Source organism: Tiliqua scincoides, chromosome 4, assembly GCF_035046505.1.
Source record: "Tiliqua scincoides isolate rTilSci1 chromosome 4, rTilSci1.hap2, whole genome shotgun sequence".
NCBI lineage: Eukaryota > Metazoa > Chordata > Lepidosauria > Squamata > Scincidae > Tiliqua > Tiliqua scincoides.
Window position 1 is genome coordinate 105,003,407 of NC_089824.1, and position 10,916 is coordinate 105,014,322.

The window sequence follows — 10,916 nt, forward strand, 5'->3', positions numbered from 1 at the left end:
AACACTGAGCATTCTTCTGGTGGATGGCTTTTCTGACCCTTACATGAAAATGCTGGATACCCCAAAGGGTGAAGTTGTGGAGGAGGATGAAGACCGTAACCTGACTGTGTATCTGATCATATGCTTGGCTGCCATCTCATTTATTTTTCTGGTGTCTGTAGTGGTGTTCATTGCCATGAAGATTCAGAAGCAGAGACAGTTCATAGGGAACTATAACTCTGCACCTATTTTTCCTGGTGGACCTAATATCCAGGAGAATCATGTGGATTCTGGCAGTGGCCCATCTTCCCAGGCTTACAACTATGAAGTGTGCTTAGCTGGTGGATCTCTGAACAGCGAGTTCCGGTTTCTCAGGCCTCTGTTTCCTGTGTTTTCAATGGAGCCTTCCAACAGGCAGGTAAATCCCAGGAATACTACTGGTTGTTCTCCAGAAGTCTCCAGTCATACAGAGGAATTTCAAGAAATGAACCAGGTGAGCATAAATCACTTAGTATAATGTCATGTCTGAAATCCCTAATACTGTAGTTGAGTTGCCCAAAAGAATACAACAGCGCAGTTAATTTTTTCTTAGTAGAACTGTTCCACTAAAATGACTTGAATTATGTAAGAATGCTCAGTATTGCCACCATTGTGAAACTTATAGGGATGAAATATATTTTTACATTGTCTTATTTACTCTTGTTTATCTTCATTCACATAAGGATGAAAATAATAATTTCATGTCATCTGTTATAAGGCTATGAAAAAGAGATGCGTAAGCATAGATCTAAACATTATTTGCAGTGGGGTTGTCCTTCAATGGAAAACATGCAATCTTGACAGTCTTTCCAATAGAACCACAAGGTGGCAGAATTGTCAAACATATTCATTTCAATTCCACATCTTGTTTGCTATCTGATGTAAAGCTATGAATTGGAAGACAGAAGCTTGCAGACACGGGATGCTGGATTTGAAACCTCGTACTTTAAAGAAAAATAATAAAATCTGCTGAACAAAATTGATATCTTGAACAGCATAGATGGTCACTGAATGAAAAGTAGAAGGTTTGCAGTTTGGCCAGTGGCTGAGGATCTTACCTGGCACCATGAAAGATAGCTGCAGGAGCAGACAAGGTCTGTATCTTTTGCTTTTTCTCTACCTTTCCAGAGCACTGTGTGTCTCTTCAATTCAGTATTCTGTACCTGAAGAAAGGAAGATTGGATATGTGGTTGCTAATATGCTAAAGGATTTAAAGCTGGTGACAGGGGATCTCTCTGCTCGGAGGGCTCAGCTAGTTTCCAAGAACAGTAAGCAATATTTTCACTTGGATACCCAATCTGGAAATTTGTTGATCCAGGATAAAATAGACAGAGAAGATTTGTGTGGCAAGGTGGATCCTTGCTTACTACTGTCTGAAATAATATTGCAAAACCCCTTACAGATATACAGCATTGAAATCCTGATAGAGGATGTGAATGACAACAATCCCAAATTCTCTAAAAATGAATTTGAGCTAGAAATTCCTGAGAATGTCCCAGCAAATACTCGCTTTCCATTGGATCCTGCCCAAGATGCAGACTTGGGGAAAAATAGTGTGCAGAATTACACACTTACTTCCAATGAACATTTCCAACTGGATGTACAAAAGGGCAAAAATTATTTGGATCTTGTTTTGGTGAAACAACTGGACAGAGAGAAGGAGGAAGTTTTTAGGCTGATCCTCACAGCTCTTGATGGAGGAGTACCACAGAGAACAGGTACCATTCACATAAATATTAATGTTCTGGACATCAACGATAACTTCCCTCAATTTGCTCAGAATGAATATAAAGTCAGGTTAAGAGAAAACAGCCCTCAAGGTACCCTTGTCTCCAAAGTGGAAGCCAGTGATTCGGATTTTGGTTCAAATGCACAGATTACCTATTCCTTTAATCGTGTGCATGAAATTGTACTCCCATTGTTTCATTTAAATGAAATTACTGGAGAAATAACTGTTTGGGGAGAAATTGACTATGAAAAAGAAATTAGCTACCAGATGAACATCAAAGCAACAGATGGAGGGGGACTATCAGGCTACTGCAAGGTTCTGGTGGAGATTGAAGATGAGAATGACAATGCCCCTGAATTGTCCATTGTATCACTCACCAGCCCTTTGCCAGAGGATTCTCCTCTAGACACTCTCGTTGCCCTCCTTAGCATCACAGACCGAGACTCTGGAGACAATGGCCAGGCTTCCTGTTTTGCAGACGTATCTTTGCCCTTTCTGTTAAAAACCACTGTGAAGAATTACTACCAACTAGTGATCCAAAGCCCATTGGATAGAGAGAAAGTGCCTGAGTATAATGTGACCATTACAGTAGTTGACCAGGGAGTACCCAGGCTCAGTTCGACAAGAATGATTCACATTCACATCCTGGACATCAATGACAACTCCCCAGTATTTGAAAAGTCAACCTATCAAATGGCATTACAGGAAAATAATATCCCAGGATTGCTCATTGGCTCCATCCATGCTGTTGACCTGGACACAGAGCAGAATGCCAAAGTCACCTACTCATTTTTGCCTGGAAAGATAGGAGACGTCTCTGTGGCTTCTTATCTCTCTATCAACTCTGAAAGTGGGAATGTGTATATCCTCAGGTCTCTTGATTATGAAGAGATAAAACATTTCCAAGTTACCATCAGGGCTTCTGATGGTGGTTCTCCTCCATTGACTTCAGATTGTACTGTCCACGTTGTGGTTATAGACGAAAATGACAATGCTCCCTTCCTCCTGTACCCCCTTCAAAACAGTACATCACCCTGCAATGAGCTGGTTCCCAGATCAGCAGAGGCCGGTTATCTGGTCACCAAAGTGGTGACTGTGGATGAAGACTCTGGTCAGAACTCTTGGCTTTCCTACCAGTTGTTAAAGGCCACAGACCCCACCCTGTTCAGCATCGGACCACAGAACGGAGAAGTGAAAACCAGAAGACCCCTGAATGAGCGAGACCCCAACAAACAGAGACTGGTCATCCTGGTCAGAGATAATGGGAACCCACCTCAGACCAGCACCACTGCACTAAATGTGCTTCTAGTGGACAGCCTTTCGGATCCATACAGGAAGAACATAGAAGTGGGCATTGAAGAAAGGGAGGAAGAAGGTCCTTTGACCATGTATTTGGTGATCTGTTTGGCTGCAGTCTCCTTTGTCTTCCTTGTGTGCATTGTTGTGTTTGTCATTATCAAAATGTACAAGAAAGGCTGTAGTGGAAGCCTGATCGCTGTTCCTCCTCACTTCCCACCCACCAGACCGGATATCCCCGAAAACGGGGTGGATTCTGAGAGCGGGTCACTTTCCAGGACTTACCACTATGATGTCTGCTTAACGGGCGGGTCCTTGTGCAGCGAGTTCAGATTTCTCCGGCCTCTCATTCCTGTTTTTTCTGTGGGGGACCCAAACATGCCTGTGAGTCACAGGATTTCTGCTGCTTCCCAAGAGATTCCTGACCAGGTTGAGGGTAAAGAATCATCCGGGGAACAGGTGAGGGAATAGTAAATAATTTTGAGTGTAAGTAGCTGTGGTTTCTTGTAAAAATTTTTCAATCAAACAGCTAAAAAACGTTTCACATAAACTGTACCACTTCGTGCTTTTTCTTTGATTAGGTTTTTATTTTTAAATGCAGGATGTATTATTTTACTTTGACTTTAATTAGGTCCTAATGCTACTGCTCCACTGCACTGTCAGAATGTTCTTGCAGTTTAGCATTTATTTTGTGTCTGTTACCCACGGCAATGTACCATAGCGTATGGTCCAGCTTTCACCCCGAGTGGCCACTGCTCTTTGACACTGGCTCTCCAAGATGCATGGGGAGTGTGTGGGAGGCAGGGCAGGTGGTGGAACAAGACTGAGAGCAGGGCAGGGATGAGGCAGGTTGAAGCCAAGACGGGGGTTGTATTGGCAGCAGTGGTTCTACCAAGTTCCTCTTCCTCTTCCTGGCTTTGATGCAACTTCCTGGGTCCACTCAGAATTGTGACAACAAAATTGCTAGTGCAGCTAACTAGATTCAGGCAGCTAAGGCTTACCCTTGGAAAGGGAAGAAACCTGGAGGAGACCTCTGGAGCTACCCCCTTCAGGATGCTCCGTATACTCTGGTGCAGTGGTTCTCAAACTGGTGGGTTGTAACCCACCAGTTCGTGTAAAGGTTCCCCCATCCCTTTAAGGGGAAGGGGAAGGGGAGAGGCAGGGAAGCGATCCCCAGGATCACGTCCTATGGGGGTGCGAGGGGGGGTGCTTCCCACTTACTTTTTACAATGCAGGGCTGGAGCAGGCTGCAGGAGGTGTGGGAAGCCCTGCGCAGCCCTCCCCAGTGCTCCCCGAGGCTTGGAACTTTCACTGAAAGCAGGCGCAAAGCACTTCCATTTTGTAGGAGGTGCTTTGCGCCCTCTTTCAGTGAAAGTTCCAAACTTCGGGGAGCGCTGTGGAGGAATGCGCAGGGCTCCCCGCACCTCCTGCAGCCCTGACTTCATATCGTAAGTCACAAGCACCCCTGTCGCCCCCCTTAGCGACACAATCCTGGGGACATGTCGCTGCCCTAGCCCCTCCCCCGCAAGAACTTACTGAGAGAGTAGAACTCCCTCAAAGTTCGAGAACCACTGCTCTGGTGGCGCAGCTGCATTGGCAAGGGGGATTTTGTTAGGATTGGGCTGTTAATGTGCATTTGCTTAAATTAGAGTGTCAGCAAATATGATTGGCTTCAGTTCTGTGATATCCTCCCCTTTGCTCTGCAATTCCTTTTTGGACGACTCACCCATGCTACTGATCCTGGAAGCAACAACTTTAGTGATAAGAAGCAAAGAAATTGGTGCTGAAGCAGTAGGAGAAGTAATGTCAGTGATAAAGATTTTTTAAAAGATGAATACTCTCCTATTTAAGAGTTTTGGATGGAAGAATTTGGCTCTGAAAGTACCGCTTTTGAACCATAAATTAAAATAGATGACTCTTCAGTTCGGCTCTAAAAGTAGATCCTCTTACAGTGCAACTGTAAACAGATTTACCTAGTGAGGTAAACAGGGCTTGTGTCCTAATAATTTTGTTTAGTTTGGTAGCCTTAATTAACTCCTGTTCTTTCTTGAGTAATCCATCACATTTGCTCATTCCCAACTTTCTTAGACGCATCAGTTATTTATTTCAAAACTCTTCCTGTCTCAGGATCCTGTATTCCTCCGGAACTTCTTATCCACCCGTCATATGTCTTGCACCCCCAAGCATCCACCATGGATGTTGGCTTCTGCAGTTATACTCAATTTCAAAGTACAGATAACCAAAAAGGGCAAATCCATATAATGTTGAAAATGTCAAACAATGTCAAACAATGATCAAACATGAAAAACAGCATTTTGCCAAAGCAACACACACGCACACACACACTCTTGCCAGCCATTATGTGGGGGAGCTGTGGGAATGGGTTAGTTGAGAAGGAGGTAAAGGTGATGCTTAACAAATCAGTGATAATCACATGTTGTCATTATCTACTGTCACATGAGCTACTCCAATAGTTCACTGTTGATTGCCGAGAAACTGGTAGTGGTAGGCAGCAGACCAGCAGAGCAAGTAAGGTGGCAATACGGGCAGATTGTGAATGGATAAAGGAAGGATCATGCTGGGACAGGAGGGCATTTTGGGGAAGAGCTTGGCAGCAGTCCTTGTCCCAGGTCTGACACACTTCCTTGGATCTTACCGATTTATACCAGCAAAATAGTTGGCATAGTTCTGAGTAGACTTATTGGGGACCGAGGAGCAGCAGAGGAGGTAAGTAAAAAATTTTTTTATTACTTAGCTCTTCCTGTTTGCCTGGTTCCCAACTGGCCCATGGTATGCGAAGGAGATTGCGTCAGCAGCACTGGGCCTTTAATGTTTTGTTTTTCAAATGGTTGGGGGGAGAAGTAGTTATAAGAAATGTTGCAGTTACCTAACTATTTCAAAGCTGTTTCAAAAGTATTTCTAGTTCCTTCCAGTAAAAAGTACAAGTTAACTAGTACCTAACACTGCTTTTTAGGTAGATGTAGGTAACACTTCTTTGAAAATAGTAATTATCAGTACATCTGTACATGTGCATTTTTTACAAGCAGATTGTAGAATTACTCCAGTTTTCAATCTTTATTTCTCTCAGTAAGAAGACTGGTGTAATATGTATAGAACAGCTGAACTGGACTGGAAGGAGCCTCTCTGGGTTGAGTTCAAAGCAGGGGTGGAATTCAGGGTTGACGCTGGTAACCTGGCTTACTTAGTTCTTATTATCTTGGGCTCTCAGTATGTAACCTTTTACTGACATTAGGCTAACAGAAAACAACAGGAATATTTTGAAAGATGGACTTTTAATTTTATTTTAATCAAAATACGTATGCGCAGTAGCCCCCTATATCTGTGGAAGATATGGTTACAGGACCGTGAATACCCAAAACCATGGATAGTAGTGAACCCTGTATAGGTGTGCATTGCTTAACAACGGGGCAACGTTCTCTGATCCATGTTGTTAAGTGAACCCATTGTTAAGTGAACATGTTACTACCTGAGGGAAGTGAAGAAGAGAGCAGCAGCTTTTCTGGAGCTTTCCTGGGGCATCCTGTCAATTGCTTCCTGCTGTAATCCTGAGCCTTTAATCTTTTATCTCCTTCTGAAGTGGACCAGGTGATTGTCGGATTGTTGCTGAAGTGGAACTGCTGAACTCAATGTGACTCAGCTGCTTAACTGCTTAGTGTGATCTCCTCGTTTTCCATATTTTTGCTGTTCAGCAAGAAGTCAAAAGAGAAGAACACTCAGCAGGCAAGCGGCTGGGTCAAGACTGGTTCAGTGATTCTGCTTCACCTTTGAAGAGAGCAAAGATCAAAGGCTCAGGAAAGCGGCTGTTCTGCTCCAGGCAAAGATTCAGAGATCCTCCAGGAAGATTTGGAGGACCGACAGACTGCTGCTGTATATGCAGTCAATCATTGTTCAGAACGTCAATAAGCAATGCTCACCTGTATATAGAAGTTAATTTTTGGTGTTGCGTTTTGCCTGCACAGCCTATCTTTGGTAACTTGTTCCTGCGCAAGTTAGGTTGTGAAACTTGTGAAAGCAAATTAGGTTTCCCTACTTTTCTTGCCACCACTTCTGCTTCCCCGCCTCCTGTTGGCCACTTCACCCAGTCCAGACTGCAGGGCTGAGTCAAGCGCAGTGCTGCCTCCATCCAGTATGGAGAAAGCAGGAATGAACTCGAATGAGTGCTACAGAGAGACTCCAGAGAGAGACTGGAGAGTGCTGGTAAAATGGAGAGGAAAAACAAACTTTTTTCTAATATTTTTGATCCATGGATAAATGAAACAGCAGAAACTGGACCTGCTGATGAGGGGGTCTACTTTATGTACCAACATATCTTGATATAGAAATATATTTACACACATACCATTATATAGGTGTAGCAGGCTGCAGAATGTTTCAGGTTTTTGGTTCAATGATGGTTTGCCTTGTCACCTGGGTTGGTGATTGATGGCCCACAGGCAATAATTGATATTAATATCAATTGATATTTTTTATAATATGTGTATTATATTTAGTGTGTAATTAATATTATTACACACAATCCTATATTTTGCTGGAACAGGCAAGCCAGGGGCTTGCGCTGTATCCAGCTCGAGATAGGGCAGGATACAGGAAACTCTTACACCCAGGTAAGCCACTGCAGCCCCTATGGGTCTCCTCAAACTTGTGCCACCTCCTGAGGTGGCGCAAGTCCGAGGAGAGCGGATCAGCTTGAAGTCGCTCCACGCTGCTTGGGAATGGGGGTTGGGATCCAGTGTAACAGCCAAATCCCAGCCCCACCTCCCGCTCCCTGCCTGCCTTCTCCCAGGGCAGCCCTCTACCCACCCTTCCCCTGCCCTGGAACACCTGCCTCCTCCCCACCTCCTTCCGCCCACCCCAGAGCCTTGCGTCAGCCAAGCTTGGCCGACACAAGGCTCCCTCTGCAAGCTGCCATGGAGGCTGAAGGTAGCCTCCGTGGGCCATTGCACCTCTTTGCACTGGTGTGGCTTGCTCCTGAGGAGGCGCAAACATGCTTTATGGCACATTTGCGACCCTTAGCCTAACTCATGGTTAGAATTGTGGCCCTAGTTTAATAGCATAAGAACATAAGAAAAGCCCTACTGCATCAGTATCTCCCATAGTGGCTGCCTCTGAGAAACCCAGAAGCAGAGGAGAAAGGCATGCTTCTCTACCGCAGTTGCTCCCCTGCAGCTGCTTTTCAGAGGCATATTGATGTTGATCCAGGAGATAGTGTATAGCCATTGTGCAATGTTGTGTGAAGATTTTCATCCGTAGATTCTGGGTCACAGTTTACATCCCCAACCCCAAATGGTTTGCAGAGCCTACTTCTTTTTCTGTTTGGATTCCACCCCAGTTTGATTGCATCTATTCCTCTTCAGAGTTGAGTTCTTGGAGTGAATGAGGTCTGTGTGAGGATGACACTATGGGAAAGGCAGGAGTGTGGGCAGGTAGAGATGGGAGAAAGTGTATTATTTATTTATTTATTTATTTATTTATTTATTTATTTATTGGATTTGTATTCCGCCTTTCAAGAGCACCCAAGGCAGCCATTGGCCATGAAAATGTAGCTGTTGAGAAGTGTGTGCATTAGGGATCAAGGTTAAAAGACGCATGGTATATATTCAACTACAAAGTATTCAAGGCAGTAGTGGATGGGGAGTTTGGTTTGTGAGGGGAAGTGGGCACTGAGTAACAGTGTTTGTGAAAGGCCTCAGAAAGAACGAGACAAGATTTGTGGGGCTTATGAGGGCCACTGCTTTATTAATTATTTTTAAGTATCCACAATGAACAAAGACATCCCTTGTGCTATTTAACTGTCTAATTCCCATGTGCATGAGTATTAACAGCACTTTGGTTAAGACAGCGGACAGCCGGTATCCATTTGCTTCATTCCTTGGTCTGAATGAGCTCCACCAGGCTCTAAGCCCACAAACAATTGCAAGAATGCTCCTCAGAGTCCCCACAGATGTACTGAAAGAGGCCTAGCTGAATTCGGATAGGTGGGGCAGGCAGTCTTCCAAGGGGTTCTGGTGACTTTCTCCCTTCCCAAAGGGCTCTGCAAGGCTGGACTAGGGAGTCCCCCTTTTGTACTCCAACTTAGAGCAAGATTTTCTGTGTCAAATATCGTGTTGACAGGACAAACGCCATTGATTTGATGAGGAATAGATTTTTTATCATTTTAAAGGGAGACTCTGACATTCCTTAACTATGGTGCGGCTCCCCTTGTTATATGCAGGAGAGAGTTCAACAAATGATCTGGGAGAGGAATAAAACAAGGGTCCCACACAGTCTTTCAACGCATGGCTTGCTGAGTTGTCCAGGCAGAGGGAGATGATGACCTCAAACTCAAGGAAAATCTCCTAAATGTCCGTATAAAAAGAGAATAATATTTCCTGATTGTCCAGTAGATCAAAAATTACAGACAGTCCTTTCAGTGCTCTTCTCACACTTTTGTTGCAATGCTGTGGTTGTGCTCTTGAACCAGGATAAGAAGTCAGTCCTGTGCCATCAGTACTCTGGTTCCATGACAACCTAGCCAGACTGAGCTCTGTGAGCCAAACGAGCTCTCTAGGGCCACCAAGGATTCTGTCACCTAGCTGCACACTATTCTGGACCCAGCAGGCCCTGTAAAGCCCTGGTCTTCCAGCTGACTCCCCAGTCAGAGCAACTTGTTATTGAGAGAAGTAGTGGGCAGGCTCCTTTTGTCTCCCCTGCCTTGTGATGCTTTGCTTTAAGTCTTGTCTACCTTCTCTGAAGCCTGATCATTAACCTGTCTTGAACCAGGTCATCACTCTTTGGTCATTTGAATCTTCCTCTCCCTGCTCTGGAATCTGAGTTCATCTTTTGGACCAGTTTTGATATCACGTTGGTGGTGGCCCTGGGTCAAAATGTTGCACTGGGTCCCTCATGGCACTTCTGTCCTCTTTGAGATGGTGCATTGGGTGCTACCATCACTACGTTATGGAGGGTTGAAGAGTCAACCCAACCAGCTGGGCCCTCTGATGGATGAAGTCTCTTTGCCCAGCCTGACCACCCCTCCTTTGGCCTTTAGACCAGAATCAAACCTCCAGCCAGTCCAGGAGTCCAAGTTTTATCTCTGAACGTGGCCAAGTCTTTCGACAGACGAGTTGTCATCTCTCAGCTACTGACTGACTATAGAGCCAGGTCCCTCTGGCCTCTGTGAATTACGCAGCTGATTTTATACCAGACTGTCTTCATTTCCTGCAGGGACTGAATTAGAGGCTGATGGCTGTTGAGCCCAACAGCAATAGAGTAGTTGCCTAAATCATTTGCTCTCATTGGGCAGGAGGTCTGGTCTAGAGGGTAGAGCCTCCGTCTGCCTGAAGATAACATCCACAAGGTCGCCAGTTCGAGGCCACCTTCGTGTGACCTTGAAACAGCTGACAAGCTGAAGCCGAGCTATTCTATCTGCTCTGAGCGTGGGAGGATGGAGGCCAGAATGTGAAGCCAGATCGGAATGAAATTTAGTGGTTCTTGAAAGAAAGAACCTTCTTTCAATTGTAAAAATCCCTATTTAATAAGGGATTTAAATAAAGCCTGCCTATGTAAACCGCCTTGAATAAAGTCTTGAATAAAGACCAAGAAAGGCGGTATATAAATACCTGTTATTATATTATTATACGATTATATTATTGTGGTGACTACATTCTACCTGGGCACTGTAAGCTCATCAGATAAGCAGAGATGGGGGTAGTATGGGGTGAATTGTTCGGTAACCGGTGAATGAGAGACATGTATGTGCGATTTAATAGGTTGCGAGGGCAGGAAGAACTATGGAGACTTAGGAAAGGCGATGAGAACTCAGTAGAGTTGTCATACTGTCACACTTCAAATTCCTCAACCTTCCTGCACACTA